Genomic DNA, 19,086 nt, shown 5'->3' on the forward strand with positions numbered 1-19,086 from the left:
AGGGCAGATGGCAGACAGCGTGTGTGGCGTCATGTGGGTGAGCGGTTTTCTGATGTCAGTGTTGTGGATCGAGTGGCCCATGGTGGCGGTGGGATTATGGTATGGGCAGGCGTCTGTTATGGACGAAGAACACAGGTGCATTTTATTGATGGCATTTTGAATGCACAGAGATACCGTGACGAGATCCTGAGGCCCATTGTTGTGCCATACATCCAAGAACATCACCTCATGTTGCAGCAGGATAATGCACGGCCCCATGTTGCAAGGATCTGTACACAATTCTTGGAAGCTGAAAATGTCCCAGTTCTTGCATGGCCGGCATACTCATACAAAACCAAAAGTGTTGCGTTTGTATTTTTGTTGAGTGTATATGACCTTATATTAGTGTTTAGTAACTACAGGTTATAGGAACTGCTGGTTTGTGTGTCTGTCCGTCACACAGAGGTTTGTGGACAACCTCTCAGCGGTCACTGGGCCGATCTGCACAAAACGTGGCCTGCAGGTTCGGCTGGGGGCGGAGCAGAGCAGACTTCATTATCGTCACGATTGGCCTGCAACCCTAAAACTTACTGGTGCCTGAAAAAAGAAAAAAAAAAAAACACTATGGGATCCAGCCCAGTCAAATCTGGTAGGCGGGTTGGGCTGAGTGTTGCCAGGTTCGTGCCTGAATTAGGTACCAATTAGGCCGGAACTCTAAAAGTTATTGGGGTCAGAAAAATACCCGTCCTTCCAAAATGGGAAAACCTTCAACCTATCTAATGTGTATCATTCTTATCCACAGTATCATGAGTGACCGTCCAAAATCACTGATTTATTTTAGATGGGAAATTGTTCAGTCATCAGCTGTAACCTTTTTCTTCGAATGCTGGTTAACCCTAATCATGGGTTCCCCCGGTCTTTAACTCAATGCTCAAAGCAGCCGCAATAAATATCCTCAATACATAAGCACTGGAAGATGACCTTTGTCTGCGACCTTGACTTTTAAATTATTCTTCTCAAAGCCAAATCATTTTATTATGTTCACAAACAGACGGACACACATGACCAAATACAATATAAGGAATAGTTGCATGGTGGGACACGTTTATGTCACATGACCTTCTTTTCATTCCAACCTCAAGTGCAGCTGTCAGAAGAAGAATCCACTGAGCGTTTCCCAACCTTCCTTCCAGCCTCAACATGTGGGGCCTTTAGACATTATCTTGTAGACTCGATCTGGCCCCCAGGCCAGCTGTTTGAGACCCCTGAGTCAATACCACTAAACTCACATGACCATTAGTTTTAAACCCATTTGTCCCTCCCACAGCACCTCACCAGAAGCTGAACCTCAACAACATGCTGTCACCATGAAACATGGATTCCAGACAGCAGCTCTCAAAAGAATTCATCACGAGATCTTATCTCCAGGTGATGACAGAGGAGGTCGGGTCTCCTCTGCAGGGACGTTCGATCTCACAGGAGATACAGAAAACTGCACAAGTTAACAGTTCCATGTGCTTCCCTCAGAGCGCCAGACGACCACAACACATTTCTTATTTTACAGGATGGAATTATCTGGAATTCCACATTTTCCTTTAACAAAAAGGTCGGCTTTAATGTTTATCCTGGCAGCAAAACAAGAAATAAATCACAGCTATTAATGCAATAATGTGCATTGTGCTCACAGTTTACAGATCAGCTGCAAAACAGCTGCAGAAAAGTGGGAGGGGCATAAAGCATGAGTGGGAGGGGCAGGAAGCACGAAAGCAGCTGTGAAAGTTTGCTGGTGTCAAACACTAAACTAAAGCTGAGGAAAGTGTTGACAGAAAACTAAAGGGAAGCACGGGGTTTTCTTGCACCTGTAAAGTCAGTAAGAAAGACCCTTCAGCTGCTCCCCGGTTTTCCTCGGGGTCGCCACAGCAGATCAATGGTGGGTCTGCATGTTGATTTGGCACAGGTTTTACACCGGATGCCCTTCCTGATGCATTTTGACATCACATGGAGAAATGTGGCAGGGTGGGGAGTGAACCAGGAACCTTCCACACTGAAACCAAGCGTACTAACCACTTGGCCCTGTTTTTAAATCAGAGATCAGTCAAGTTTTTTTCTAGTTTGGGAGCTCCTTTGACTTACACCGAAAAAAAAAAAAAAAAAAAAATCACATTTATTAATAATGACAATTAGAAGAGATGATAATACAGAAAAAAGGTGTGACGTATAGACAGGTTTCTCTTTTTCAAGAGGTATTTTTTAACAGGTGCGACTTACGGTAACAACTTTGATCCCCCCCCAGTCTGTCGTCATGGTAATCTCCCAGAGGAGAGGAAGATGGTCACTTGGTCAGTTCGCGGATGGGATGGCAGACGAAGAGGAACTCTCCATTCAGGGTCAACAGACCGTTTGTCTGGTCTGATCATTTGGGAAACCCCACACGGACGGGGTCTGAGGACCTGCTCCAGCCTTCATCCACCTTCACAGCTGGTGGGTTACAAACCATAACCTCCTCCACCCGATCCGCCGTTGAGGACTTCTATTTTCAGCAGAGTTCCATTTGCCATCATGTGTTCAGGGTTCCTGTTGGGCCTTCGTGGTTACCGTAGAGGGCACAGAAGCTACAAGGTCCCATCAGACTTCACCCCAACAAGCGATCCCCTACTTGATCCAACACCCAGCTGTCACAGTGCATGTCAACATTAATGTAGATTTACTTAAAACACCAAATCACAAGATTATAGACAGTTTTCATTCTTTCTACAGGATCTTCTGATGTGAACACAAACCAACAAGAGCTTTATGATGTCACAAGGCAAGAATGTTCACAAGATCAAAAGACTGAGTCTGAGGCAAATCTGGACTGCTCTCAAAATGTAACCGAAAAGGACTTTTGTGAACAGACAGACGGGATGATGGCCAAAGCCCCGCCCCTCCCCCAGAGGTAGCAAATACGAACACAAACGCAGTGAACGCTACTTTCCATGTTTCTGCCAAGCAGCGACTGTTGGTGTGTGAACACTTGATCTTCAAAGGTGTGGTCCAGTAATGAAGAGGATAAGGTTTCCTATTGAGCCCAGAGTCCTGTGGCCTCATTCATGAGCGACTCTGAGTTCTCGAACCCGCCTCACAGCGAGCGCTCATGTTCAATCCACAAACACATCAACTTTACAGCGTTTGATGGGTTTCTTTTCATCCAACTCGCCTTCTGTTACCAGACAACTGCTGCTCACAAAATGTGGCTCTTCGGATTTTTGGTGCACGTGTCCATTTCTGAGCTACAACCAGAGGCGGGTTAACTCACCAAACGAACATCCAGAGTCACCAGCCGTCATCTGCATCACCATCCTCTCCACAGGTTTACTGTAGCTGAACGCGTCCATTCATTTATTCCAATTAAAGGGTCATGAGGGCGGAGCCTAAGGCTGTTAACTTAATGACATCTACCAAGGACGTAATAAAACAACCTGCATTTATTTGTCTGTCTGTTAGCAGGATTACGTCAAAACTACTGCACAGATTTTGATGAAATTTTCACCACAGACAGATATTAGGCCACGGAAGACTTAAAATTTGGAGGTGATCTGGATTCTGAATCAAGATTTCACTTTATGTAGTCTTTGAAGAATTACTTCAAAACTACTTCACTGATTTTCACCAAATTTGCAGCACAGATATTAGGGCATAAAGACGCCATTAAATTTTAGAGGTGATTCAGATCCAGATTCTGGATCAAGATTCACTTTATATACAACCCCAATTCCAATGAAGAAACAGAATACAAATGATTTTCAAATCCTCTTCAACCTATATTCAATTGAATACTCCACAAAGACAAGATATTTTAATGTTCAAACTGATAAACTTTATTGTTTTTGTGCAAATATTTGCTCATTTTGAAATAGATGCCTGCAACATGTTTCCAAAAAGTTGGGACAGTGGTATGTTTCCCACTGTGTTACATCACCTTTCCTTCTAACAACACTCAATAAGCGTTTGGGAACTGAGGACACTAACTGTTGAAGCTTTGTAGGTGGAATTCTTTCCCATTCTTGCTTGATGTATGACTTCAGTTGTTCAACAGTCCGGGGTCTCTGTTGTCGTATTTTGGGCTTCATAATGTGCCACACATTTTCAATGGGCGACAGGTCTGGACTGCAGGCAGGCCAGTCTAGTACCCGCACTCTTTTACTACAAAGCCACGCTGTTGGAACACGTGCAGAATGTGGCTTGACATTGTCTTGCTGAAATAAGCAGGGACGTCCCTGAAAAAGACATTGCTTGGATGGCAGCATGTGTTGCTCCAAAACCTGGATGTACCTTTCAGCATTGATGGTGCCATCACAGATGCTGGCTTTTGAACTTTGCACTGGTAACAATCTGGATGGTCTTTTTCCTCTTTTGTCCAGAGGATATGACGTCCATGATTTCCAAAAAAAATATGAAATGTGGACTCATCAGACCACAGCACACTTTTCCACTTTGCGTCTGTCCATTTCAAATGATCTCGGGCCCAGAGAAGGTGGCAGTGTTTCTGGATGTTGTTGATGTTTGGCTTTCACTTTGCATGGTAGAGTTTTAACTTGCACTTGTAGATGTAGCGACAAACTGTGTTAACTGACAATGGTTTTCTGAAGTGTTCCTGAGCCCACGCGGTAAGATCCTTTACACGATGTCAGTTTTGCCAGTGCTGCCGAAGGTCACGGGCATTCAATGTTGGTTTTCGGCCTTGCCACTTACATGCAGAAAGTTCTCCAGATTCTCTGAATCCTCTGATTATATTATGGACTGTAGATGATGGAATCCCTAAATTCCTTGCAACTGAACATTGAGAAATTTGCAAATCATTGTATTCTGTTTTTATTTACATTTTACACAACATCCCAACTTCATTGGAACTGCGGTTGTACGAGGGCTGTCAATAAAGTATAGGTCCTTTTTATTTTTTTCAAAAACTATATGGATTTCATTCATATGTTTTTACGTCAGACATGCTTGAACCCTCGTGCGCATGCGTGAGTTTTTCCACGCCTGTCGGTGACGTCATCCGCCTGTGAGCACTCCTTGTGGGAGGAGTCGTCCAGCCCCTCGTCTGAATTCCTTTGTCTGAGAAGTTGCTGAGAGACTGGCGCTTTGTTTGATCAAAATTTTTTCTAAACCTGTGAGACACATCGAAGTGGACACGGTTCGAAAAATTAAGCTGGTTTTCGGTGAAAATTTTAATGGCTGATGAGAGATTTTGAGGTGATACTGTCGCTTTAAGGACTTCCCACGCAGTGGGACGTCGCGCAGCGCTCTCAGGCGCCGTCGTCAGCCTGTTTCAAGCTGAAAACCTCCACATTTCAGGCTCTATTGATCCAGGACGTCGTGAGAGAACAGAGAAGTTTCAGAAGAAGTCGGTTTCAGCATTTTATCCGGATATTCCACTGTTAAAGGAGATTTTTTTAATGAAAGACGTGCGGACAGGTCCGCGCATCAGGACACAGCCGGCGCGGTGCGGCGACACAGGAAAAACACCTCCGTGTTGATAACCATTTGTAAAATCCAGGCGGCTTTTGATGGCTTTCAGTGGAGTGAGTATCTGAGAAATTGTTTAACAGCTGGACATGTTCCAACTTGTTCTTAAGGCTTCCAACGGAGGTGTTTTTCCTGTGGCGGAGTGTCGCGGCGGCTGCGAGCCGACGCAATCTGTCCGCACGTCTTTCATTTAAAGAATCTCCTTTAACAGTGGAATATCCGGATAAAATGCTGAAACCGACTTCTTCTGAAACTTCTCTGTTCTCTCACGACGTCCTGGATCAATAGAGCCTGAAATGTGGAGGTTTTCAGCTTGAAACAGGCTGACGACGGCGCCTGAGAGCGCTGCACGACGTCTCACACCGTGGGAAGTCCTTAAAGCGACAGTATCACCTCAAAATCTCTCAGCCGTTAAAATTTTCACCGAAAACCAGCTTAATTTTTCGAACCGTGTCCACTTCGATGTGTCTCACAGGTTTAGAAAAAATTTGGATCAAACAAAGCGCCAGTCTCTCAGCAACTTCTCAGACAAAGGAATTCCGACGAGGGGCTGGACGACTCCTCCCACAAGGAGTGCTCACAGGCGAATGACGTCACCGACAGGCGTGGAAAAACTCACGCATGCGCACGAGGGTTCAAGCATGTCTGACGTAAAAACATATGAATGAAATCCATATAGTTTTTGAAAAAAATAAAAAGGACCTATACTTTACGGATAGACCTCGTATGCTTTGAAGGGTTACGTTAAAACTACTTCAAGGATTCTCACCAAATCTGCACCACAGATAGATATTAGGCCATGGAAGACACCATTAAATTTTGGATCCAGATTCTGGATTAAGATTTCCCTTCACGGATTTTGGTGAAATTTGCACCACAGATAGATATTAGGACATGAAAGGCTCCACTGAATTTTGGAGCTGATTTGGATCCACATTGGCGGATGTCAGAAATCTCTGATTACTCTTGTTTCAAGTAAAATTTATATTTACTGTTGAATAAAATGTTTTAATTTATGTCTCTTCTCTTTTTATGCTTTAATTACTTTTAATTAAGCTGTGTATTTTTGTTTTCATGGTGTATGTAATATGCCAGATAAATAAACATGACTCACAAAAATAAATCCTGTTGGAGGTCACAGAAGAAGCCGCTCCATTTTGGGGCATACTGGGATTCAGGCACCGAGTCCTCCTCTAGTTTTATGTTACATTTAAAGAGATTTCGTGAACTCTGGTTTTAACTCATTTAAACACCTCAAAACCAGCAGAACATGAAATATGATTTGACCTCTAAATTAGAGATTAACCAGCTGGTTTTCTTTGTTAAAAATCAACTGAACATCTTTGGAGATTGGTTCTTTGGCTGCTGGACACTTTGAAAGCCATCTATAACATTTTGTAAACAAAACAATCAATTCATTGAAAAATAATTATTAACTGGCAATGAAAATGATCAATATTTGCATCTTAAAACTATGGAAAAGATATTATACATTTTACATTTGTTTTTCCTGTCTTTTAATAAAATAACTCAAAAAGTAATGAACAGATCTCAATGAAATTTGGGGAGTCAACAGATTATGTTCTAGGAAATAATTGATGAAATTATGGAGGTGATCTGGAATATATTCTGGAACTGAGATCCAGAGGAATGCTTGGCACATAGCAACATTTAACTCAAAACATTGTGAGAGCATGTTGATGAAATGTGATGAGCAGGTGGACGACGTCCTGGAAAATAAGGGGCTTTATTTAGAATTTGATCTGGAACATATTTTGGAACCATGATTGAGAAGATCTGAACTCCAGGTGTGGGTTGATCTCGATGACATTTTACGAGCATGGAGATAAATTCTTAAAGCATGATGCTAAATGCAAGTGAAAGTGGATTTTTGGCGATGGGGAATATGTGGCCTTGGCGATGGCACTGTTCATCAAATCAAACCGTCTGGACTCATACGACCAGAACCGACTCACTGGGTTTGTATTTTTGGAACAAACATGCAGCCCAACTCACGAGGATTCTTCTGAAGATGAAAAGCAACCGAGCTGTCGTCAAACACATCGAGTGTCCGCACATAGGCAACAGCTGCTGCCAAACCATCTGGACCCTCGCCAACCAGACCAGTGAGCCTCTCCCCCCCCAAAAAACAACTGTGAAAATAACAGACAGTGCATCCCATGGGACCACACACACACACACAAAACCACAGTAAAACCACAACAAACAAGACAACTGCTGCAGACACACAACAACACACGTGTGTGTCCGTGTGCAAAGATAACCTGTTTACGGCTCAACATCAGAGACTCAAATTATTCAGAGTTTACAAAGTCCTGGTTCCGGTCCGTATCCTTGGGAACGAGGTTCCACGAAGCCTCCGCTCCCATTAGCTGAGATACAAAGTCATACTTAAAAGATCTACTGTGACTAAAGGCAACAGGTTCACCATCCTGTCCCACAGCGGTCTGTACTCAAGGTTCTTGAAATGGAGCTATATCTCCACCTGGTGGACATTTATCATTAATATAGGTACAACAGAATTTCACCAAGAGCTCTACTATAAATGATGAGACGTTCAGGCTTCATTTTGAGCTACTAAGCAAGAATTCAGAGATACTACGTTTCAAATCCAACCACAACTATGAGGCACTAAGTTCTAACCCCAGCTATGAAAATAAGTCAGGCTTCGTGAGACGGTACGAAGTCACTGCAAATATGAAACACAGTCATACACTCAACAAAAATATAAACGCAACACTTTTGGTTTTGCTCCCATTTTGTATGAGATGAACTCAAAGATCTAAAACTTTTTCCACATACACAATATCACCATTTCCCTCAAATATTGTTCACAAACCAGTCTAAATCTGTGATAGTGAGCACTTCTCCTTTGCTGAGATAATCCATCCCACCTCACAGGTGTGCCATATCAAGATGCTGATTAGACACCATGATTAGTGCACAGGTGTGCCTTAGACTGCCCACAATAAAAGGCCACTCTGAAAGGTGCAGTTTTATCACACAGCACAATGCCACAGATGTCGCAAGATTTGAGGGAGCGTGCAATTGGCATGCTGACAGCAGGAATGTCAACCAGAGCTGTTGCTCGTGTATTGAATGTTCATGTCTCTACCATAAGCCGTCTCCAAAGGCGTTTCAGAGAATTTGGCAGTACATCCAACCAGCCTCACAACCGCAGACCACGTGTAACCACACCAGCCCAGGACCTCCACATCCAGCATGTTCACCTCCAAGATCGTCTGAGACCAGCCACTCGGACAGCTGCTGGAACAATCAGTTTGCATAACCAAAGAATTTCTGCATAAATTGTCAGAAACCGTCTCAGGGAAGCTCATCTGCATGCTCGTCGTCCTCATCGGGGTCTCGACCTGACTCCAGTTCGTCGTCGTAACCGACTTCAGTGGGCAATTGCTCACATTCGCTGGCGTTTGGCACGTTGGAGACGTGTTCTCTTCACGGATGATGCGAAGGAGATGTGTTGCACTGCATGAGGCAAATGGTGGTCACACCAGATACTGACTGGTATCCCCCCCAATAAAACAAAACTGCACCTTTCAGAGTGGCCTTTTATTGTGGGCAGTCTAAGGCACACCTGTGCACTAATCATGGTGTCTAATCAGCATCCTGATATGGCACACCTGTGAGGTGGGATGGATTATCTCAGCAAAGGAGAAGTGCTCACTATCACAGATTTCAACTGGTTTGTGAACAATATTTGAGGGAAATGGTGATATTGTGTATGTGGAAAAAGTTTTAGATCTTTGAGTTCATCTCATACAAAATGGGAGCAAAACCAAAAGTGTTGCGTTTATATTTTTGTTGAGTATAACTACAAGACGTTAACTCATCGACACAAAATCAGAAAATCACATCATTATGGTTTGTTAGGTCTTAATTTTGAGATGCTAGGCGACACTTAGAAACTAGGCCATAACTGTAAGACGCTACATCATAATTATGAGCTGCTAAGTCACAACAATGTTAAGTCAGTTTTTGAAATCCATCCATCCAGCCATCTATAATTTACAGCTACGTGTGTATATTCAGGTTTGTTGCGAACGGCCGAGTCAGTGAAAATCAACATAATTACATGACACCAAGTTATGGTGGAGATACTAACTCATAATTACAATATAATTAGTCAGAAAGACAAATGACCATAATTATGAGATTTTAAATCTTAATTATGAGATGCTAAGCTAATATACTAGCTCATAACTTTGAGATGCAACATCACAATTATGAGATGATTAGCCATAAGATGCCAGTTCATGAGAAGCTGATGTTCACAGGAGATGTTGGAAAGATTATCAAATGCAAAATCACAACCAAGAAATACGACGACACATGACACAATGACAGGATGCAATCTGACTGTATCATAAAGGCATCAGAATAACAGTGTGTACTTTTCCAGTGTTTGACCCGCGGTGTGTTCCGCGCACAGAAAGAGGAGGACGCCAACACAGCAGCAGGTTGCAGGTCCACCGGTGGTCCCCACAGAACTCCAGAGTCATCAAAAGGGACAAAATATATAAAGAGCGCACATTTCACTCTAGCACTCAAAACACTACTGTGTGCGCACACAAAAATACATGTTCCCATGATGTGATCAATTAGTTTGTAGATTTAACTCACCTGTGCACTGAGCCAAGTTGAGTGCACAGAGAACACACTAAAAAGACAAGACACTGAATGACAGATATTATTATTGTGTTTAGGCGGACAACACTTACGGAGCACAAAATAGATGTCATCTGCAAAGAAAGATACCTGCATGTAGATGTTGAAATTAATGTACTGGTCTGGTGTGTTGCCAGAATTAAATTATCTTGTGTGCATCATTTACTCAAACCAAGGGAATGAATTATATGTTCTGTGCACATGCTATAAAAATTTTTTCTGATATTTTTGCTGTGTTCACTTCAGGGCTCTGAGGGTGTCAACACCTGCACACCTTGGATGTCGGGTCTTTCCACGAAGAAGTAGTAGTAAGTCCTATATAGGCCCTGAGGCCCATTGGTGCTGGGGCTCATCTCCATATTCCATAGTTTCAAATGGAGAAGAGCTGACAACCCACCCCTGGACAGAACACCAATCTGACACAGGTTAAGCCTCGGTCCCACCAAATAATAAGCCATGAATAATGAGCCACGCATTGGTGTGTCAGCGATTATTAGAAGAATGATCCACATTTTAATCGATCACATATCCGGTACTAAGGCGCCTCTATGTGCTTCTCTGTTCCTCACATGTACCAGGTATCAGCCTCTAATGAGTCATGACTGACCTGTCATTTCAGCCCCGTCTCGCCTCGAATGGCTCGTGTCGTTGCATATGATCCACATCAAGCCACATGTGATCCATGTGGCGCCATGTTAACGCGACGTTGGTGCACGTTTAGGCATGGTTTGGCAAAACCTCCAGCCCTCCCACACATGTTCCCTTTAAAGTGTGGATTTTCAATTCACAGCATCCATTCAAGATATATATATATATATATATATATATACACAAAAACAGACACTCCAGTATAGTCCGGCCTGTGTGCACCAGGCTGCTGCCCACCTGTGTTACAGAGTCATTCAAAGCACCAGACCAGCTACAACTGAACCACAGGCTCCTGGACAGTCGCCTCTGTGCTCCGTCTCGCTGGCTTTAGTTCTTCCACAGCTTTAAACACACATTTGACATCCAACTTTTAACTTTGTATTCGTCCGTTATTGTCTGCAAAATCACTCCTTTGTGAGCTGGCGTTTTGCATAAATGCTTGTCTTGAGCACGAGTCATTGTGTCAGTGCGCACAGAGTGCACCTCATCTGAGCCATTAACAAGATGTTAAATCTATAATAAACATACTTTTACAGCAGCTTATAAAGAAGGAATGAACATGCAGCTGTTTTACCAAGCTCTTACAATAAAAATAGTTACCTTTATTCTGTTTCAAAATACGTTCTCCACTTCATGGAGCATGAGAGAGAGAGGGACAAAAGGGTTCAGATGAAATGGTCCTCTGTGATTCCAGACGCGATTACGTGTTTTCAACATCCAAGCTCTGAAGAAAATGATTAACCCGCTACAAAATAATTATTTTATAAACAGCGTTCGGCACACAAAGCAGGTGGAATTGTCATGTGCAAGAGGGCTGAGCCTGTCCAAAATTTCCTCTCCGGTCCCTCTTAGCTGCCAGGTGCTCAGATAATGGGCTTCTAACAGCCTCGTCCTCAATCACACACGCCTCTAAAATCCTCATAGTAACTCGTACATAAACTGCCCCACGCTGTTGTTGCTAAATTTTGAATTTCTTGAAATTAGCGCCACGCTCAGAGATGAGCCTCCTTTATATTCTGCCTCTCAGATTCTCCCACAATTGTTGAATAACTGGACTCGTACCAAAAAAACAAAACATGTTACATGGCTCATTATTCACTGTTCATTATTTGGTGGGACCAGCGCTTTACTTCTCCAGTGGAGACTGGAACCCATTTACAGTTGGGTGGACTGAGACTATGTAGACTGAATGGGATTTGAGTCTACATACTGGCAGTCCAGCTTCTTACCTGCTCAGCCACCTGCTCTACTTTTCAAGAGACTCAGTTTTTCTTGACTCACCGCTGAGTCCAAATCAGTGTTTTGTTTTGTTTTTTAAATGTCTTTGGACCACCATCATGATGTTCTCTTTATTTTTGTGATACTAAGTGATAACAGGTCGTAACTCCGGTAGTATAAATCATAATCACAACTGCGAGACACAAAACAAACGCAGATACTGTTGTTGATACAGTGTAGCCAGTTACTTTGAAAAAGTAATCCATTACTGATTACTCCTTCAAAAAGTAACTTAGTTACTTTACTAATTACTCACATTTAAAAATAACTAAGCTAGGTTACTAATTACTTTATTCTTTATTAGTTACTTCCAGCATCTGCTGATAACAGCCCCCCCCCCCCCCCAACAGTCACCTCAAAATGAAAATAACCCATTTTACCAAAACTCACTTTTTTGGAAGTACACTTTTAACAGTAACGTAAATTAAACAATGTACGTCCTGACTTTTTAACTTAAACACTATTTCCTGAAAAAAAAAATTTTGTAAAACATGAAATAATGCAAGTCTTTCTTGACTTCAATGAACACAAATACTTGTTTTTATAAAAAAAACATCTTTCTTGACCTCATAATTAACTGTTGGCAGCACTGTAATGGTAAAACCTAACATTTATAACCTACATTGTTTATAAATGTAACACTTAAATTCTTTCTAACATTTAAATTCTTTGTAACACTTAAATTCTTTCTAAACATTTTAGCTGTTAAATGGACTGCATTTATATAGCGCTTTTCCATCTGCATCAGACGCTCAAAGCGCTTCACCCCAATGTCAGGGTGCTGCCATACAAGGCGCTCATGACACACCAGGAGCAACTAGGGGATTAAAGGCCTTGCCCAAGGGCCCTTAGTGATTTTCTAGTCAGGCGGGGATTTGAAATTAGAAGTAGTATGAAAAAATGTCTTCAAAACTGGACCTTTAATCCAGGGCTGTTGTGGGGGGGTTGCATCTCTCCCCACACCCCCTTTCCCCCTGGTTTGTCATCTGAACAAGAAGGATGGATAACATGTATTTATGCAGAAAACACAATCAGACTGACAGGTATGTAAGTTTTATCTGCTTTTTTTTTTTACATCATGTCATCCTCAGAAAGAGACTTTGGATGCATTTGGGTGGAAAAAAAAAAGCATGAGTAATTTGTTGTTATTATGCACTGCAAGTCTTCAGCTGTTTTTAGAGAGGACACTCACAGAGCAGCACAGAATTTTAAAGAAAATAAAAGTGTAAAAATGTCTTAGTAAAGCTCAGTGCAGGTGTGCTGCCACCACCGCGCTTTGACAGACGACAACTCGGAGCTGCTGCACAAAACAGCAGATGAATAGCTTGCAGCATCAAACGTAAAGTAGGGGAAGTGGGCAATTCAGCCAAAACCCCAGACGTGCCCCTGCCCACGGGCCAGTTTTAATGCTGCGATCGAACCACACCATCTCTGGCATCGACCGGTCAGGCACCCCGATTTATACTGAGCAAAAATACAAAAATAACAGTAACACACAGTGACCTGGAGAAGTAACTTTAATCTGATTACAGCCTGAGATTACTCGTTACTGAAAACAGTGGTCAGAGTAGTGTAACATGTTACTCAGTAACACGTTACCAGCTTCACTCTAACCACTCTGATTATTCCTCTGATATTCTTGGTGACACAACTCTAACTAGTCAAGGAGAACATTCAAACTACGTCCTTATTTTGATGGAGAGAGGATCTCACACAGACAAGAGGAGGACATGCAAGTGTGCTAACCACTGCACCACCTCATTGGCCTAACATGAAATAAATCCCTGTAAAAAAGTAAATGAGTGAGTTAATGAGTTAGTCCACCCCAACTAGCTTGTGCAGACAATAACTCAAAAGCAAAAAATGCCATCATCATCTAAAGTCAAGAAGTTACACAACAATTACAGGACAATCGCCAGACAGTTACATGTTGAACAGTGGATGCTGGGTACATTATTGGAAACTCTGAACAGCTGAGGCTGAATCTCACACTTAGTTTATTGACAGACATGGCACATACTGGTCGCTCCACCCAGATACCAAGATCACAGCCAATTTGGGATGAAATATACACCAGAATAGTACAGTAAAACTGGAATTAGATTAGATTAGATAGAACTTTATTAATCCCTTGGGAAGACAGTCAGGGAAACTGAGGTTCCAGCAGCATTGTATAACAGCACACAGGGCAAGAAGCACACAGAGCATGAAAAGTGAAAGTAAAAAACAAACAACAATTTGCAATTATAAATCTAAATACCAGACATACTGATCACTAATGGTTTACTGGCTACTACAACCCCAATTCCAATGAAGTTGGGACGTTGTGACAAATGTAAATAAAAACAGAATACAATGATTTTCAAATCCTCTTCAACCTATATTCAATTGAATACACCACAAAGACAAGATATTTAATGTTCAAACTGATAAACTTTATTGTTTTTGTGCAAATATTTGCTCATTTTGAAATGGATGCCTGCAACACGTTTCCAAAAAGTTGGGACAGTGGTATGTTTCCCACTGTGTTACATCACCTTTCCTTCTAACAACACTCAATAAGCGTTTGGGAACTGAGGACACTAATTGTTGAAGCTTTGTAGGTGGAATTCTTTCCCATTCTTGCTTGATGTATGACTTCAGTTGTTCAACAGTCCGGGGTCTCCGTTGTTGTATTTTGCGCTTCATAATGCACCACACATTTTCAATGGGCGACAGGTCTGGACTGCAGGCAGGCCAGTCTAGTACCCGCACTCTTTTACTACGAAGCCACGCTGTTGGAACACGTGCAGAATGTGGCTTGGCACTGTCTTGCTGAAATAAGCAGGGACGTCCCTGAAAAAGACGTTGCTTGGATGGCAGCATGTGTTGCTCCAAAACCTGGATGTACCTTGCAGCATTGATGGTGCCATCACAGATGTGTAAGTTGTCCATGCCATGGGCACTAACACACCCCCATACCATCACAGATGCTGGCTTTTGAACTTTGCACTGGTAACAATCTGGATGGTGTCTTCCCTCTTTTGTCCAGAGGACACGACGTCCATGATTTCCAGAAACAATTTGAAATGTGGACATTCAAATGATCTCAGGCCCAGAGAAGGTGGTGGCTTTCTGGATGTTGTTGATGTTTGGCTTTCACTTTCCATGGTAGAGTTTTAAGTTGCACTTGTAGATGTAGTGACGAACTGTGTTAACTGACAATGGTTTTCTGAAGTGTTCCTGAGCCCACGTGGTAAGATCCTTTACACAATGATGTCGATTTTTAATACAGTGCCGCCTGAGGGATCGAAGGTCATGGACATTCAATGTTGGTTTTCGGCCTTGATGCTTACATGTACAAAGTTCTCCAGATTCTCTGAATCTTCTGATAATATTATGGACTACAGATGATGTAAATAAATTCCTTGCAATTGAACGTTGAGAAACATTGTTCTTAAACTGTTGGACTATTTTTTTCACGTAGTTGTTCACAAAGTGGTGATCCTCACCCCATCTCTGCTTGTGAACGGCTGAGCCTTTTGAGGATGCTCCTTTTATACCCAATCATGACACTCACCTGTTTTCAATTAACCTGCTCACCTGTGGAATCTTCCAAACAGGTGTTCTTTGAGGATTCATCAACTTTCCCAGTCTTTTGTTGCCCCTGTCCCAGCTTTTTTGAAATGTGTTGCAGGCATCCATTTCAAAATGAGCAAATATTTACACAAAAACAAAAAAGTTTATCAGTTTGAACATTAAATATCTTGTCTTTGTGGTGTATTCAATTGAATATAGGTTGAAGAGGATTTGAAAATCATTGTATTCTGTTTTTATTTACGTTTCACACAACGTCCCAACATCATTGGAATTGGGGTTGTACTACTGGAATTAAACAATAGATAGAACATGTGGCTGGGGAAGCCACCAGAACTTTTCTTGGTACTGCAGATTAGATTAGGCATTTGCATTCAGAAACGCCCTCAACTGACCATATATGGTAACAAAACAGAAATTTGTTACTTGCGTTCCTCACTGGAATAACAGCTAAGAGAGCGAAGAAAAACAACTTTTGTTAACCAGCGATCGAGGTGCTTGTGTGTCACAGCAGTGAGACAAAAATATGAAAATAAACAAAATAAATGCACCACTAGGTGGCAACACACCATCCACCAGCAGTATAACAACTATTCAGTCATAACACCCTGTAAATAAAATCACTCATGGACTTAATTCTAACAAACTTTAAGAAGCTTTAACATGCTCACCGCGACACAGAGCATAAAACTGTTGGGGTTTTTCTGCCTGTTGATTCCCTCCCTGTAGTTGTATGTGGTGAGCGCACTCAAAGACTCACAGGAGATGGACTTATAAACCAGCTGCTGTATTAAAAAAAATATGCCTCCACTGATGAACAGAGTCAACTATGACAGCTCTGGGGTCTTGAAGCAGAACATCACATGTACTGCTGCAAACAAGAGCTCTGACATTAAGGTTAGGCTGCTTCTTAATCCTGCACTCGGGCTGCCCCCAGGTGGGTGGGTCTTGCCCTGCCATGTGGACCAGTGGAGCTATGTGATTGGTTGCGAAAAGTGGTGCGTTTGACGTGGTAAGTGGGTGACGAGATCGCGTTGTTATATTCAAGTGGTATGTGTCATACCAAAACTTTGTCATAAATGTGTTTGTGTGTGCTTGATGAGCAAAGAATACAACATTTCATGGTGCCAAGGTTTATCCAAGACAGATATTAGGGGTGTCGGAAAAAAAATCGATTCACGTCTGAATCGCGATTCTTATTACAATTCTGAATCGATCCAAAATGTCCAAGAATCAATTTTTAAAAAGCATTTTATTAAACATTTCCTTGCTTACTCACTGCGTGTACGGTTTGTCAGACAACGGCTTCCGTACTACAGTGTCTCCGCGAGGGGTGGGAGGGTCCGGCATGCTTCAAACATTCATGAGCTGAAGCTTAGCATGGCGGATGAAGAGCTAATTTAGCCAGCACCGTCTTTGCTGAAGGCAAATGTTTGGGCGTATTTTGAATTTTATTATTTGCTGCGTAAGAAGGAGCTTGACATGACTTATGCAGTGTGCAAAATCTGCAAAATGAAAGTTAAGTACTTCGGAAACACTTCAAATCCGCAAGCCCACATGCTACGTCATCACCCGGAGCTAAAAGCAGCGGAGCAGCGGTCTCTGCCGACTAATGACCAGCGCTTCGCTAAACTGCCAGTCAACTCTGAACGAGCAAAGCGGATGAGTAAATTTACATCTTTAGAATCACTTGATTAACCTTGTAAAGCTGCATTTTCTTAAACATAAACATTTTTTAAGTAATATAACTACTTCTCAGAGCTCTTTGAATCGAAAATCGATTCTGAATTGAATCGTGAGTTGTTGTACGATTCACATCCCTAACAGATATGAAGACTGCATGCAAATGATGACATTTTTGGACATGCATCATGGCTGCACCTAAGGCAGTCAGGTCAAATCCAGTTTGTACCATTAAGTGGTCTGAGGACATTCAGACATGCATCATGGAACATTCCATCCAACAAAACTTTCCAATCAACAGAGTAAGTCGACAACTATTTATCATTATTGTTTTCCCAGAATCCTTTGCCCTCCTCCTTCATTAAGATAACATTTTTACAAATGAAATTTGAGCAGTGAAAATAGCACAGATGCATTGTTAAAATAAACCTGGTGGGGGAAGTCTTTTCTTTCTGCCTTGTAGTAAAAACTGGTGTTGAGCGGTTTGTTATGGAGTAAACAAGCTGCCATTTTGTAGATTTTACACACGTCCATTTCGAACTTGACATTTGTACTTACTGGTGATGGTCTAGTAGTTAAAGTGTTGGGCTTGAGACCAAAAGATCCTCGGTTCAAATCCCCGCCTGACTGGAAAATCACTAAGGGCCCTTGGGCAAGGTCTTTAATCCCCTATTGCTCCCGGGTGTGTAGATAGCGCCTTGTATGGCAGCACCCTGACATCAGGGTGAATGTGAGGCATAATTGTAAAGTGCTTTGAGCATCTGATGCAGATGGAAACGTGCGATATAAATGCAGTCCATTTACCATTTACTAACATATGTGGATTCGGTTTGCATGCTCCACAGCAGCGACAATTTCCACTCGCAGTTTCTCTGTTCTACCACTAGATCAGGGGTGGGCAATTCATTTTTACAAGGGGCCACATAGGGACCCTGAATTATGTCCGAGAGCCACACCATCGATAACTCAGCTGTCTGCCATTACAAATTTTACAAAAAATTACCTATTCAATAGCTTTTATAGGTAATTTTTATTATTGTAATATTATGTAAATATTTAAATATACCTAAATAAACCTCTCTAACGATTTGCAACACACAAGCTTGACATTTTTAATATATGTAATAATAATCACAGACCTCACGAGGGCCGGACAGAGACATGCAAAGGGCCGCAGAGACTTATATGAATTCAAGTTTAAATGAACAAATTCCAAACTTTGCGTCGAAATGTTCGCATGCACAGTTTAGGCACAAATCTGTGTGCATGAATTCTGAAATGGTCCAGTCCAATCAGGAATAGTTTGGATTTGCAAACTGTATGGAACACATGCATGAGCACGTGCACTGTTCAGTCTTTAAGTTTTAATTTTGAGATGCTGCTAAATGATAATTAAGAGATACCGGGTCATAAGTATAAATACGCCTGATAATACCGGGATCAACAATCTGTCTTATTAGCACCAATCAGGAAGTTGTTCGTTTAATTTTTAAACCTTTTGGCTTGTGGTTGCTGCAACATTTAGCTGTTTCAGAAAACACTCGAATCGCTTAAACGAGGCTTAAAGCTTTTTGGAAACAACAAGCCACCGTAAAACAGACAAATTCATCAATAATTAAATAATAATAAATAAATAAATAAAATTCACACGCACAGCAGGCTGTGGGGAGTTTTAGGGGTCTCACAAAATAAATAAATAAATAAATA

General features: G+C 41.9%; 1 protein-coding gene across 1 annotated transcript in view; it reads right to left on the reverse strand.

Moving 5' to 3' along the window:
* LOC117522237 (vang-like protein 2) overlaps window positions 1–19,086 on the reverse strand; it is a 33,008-nt gene that overhangs the window by 13,443 nt on the left and 479 nt on the right. The window lies entirely within an intron of this gene.

Source organism: Thalassophryne amazonica, chromosome 12 (assembly GCF_902500255.1).
Source record: "Thalassophryne amazonica chromosome 12, fThaAma1.1, whole genome shotgun sequence".
Lineage (NCBI taxonomy): Eukaryota > Metazoa > Chordata > Actinopteri > Batrachoidiformes > Batrachoididae > Thalassophryne > Thalassophryne amazonica.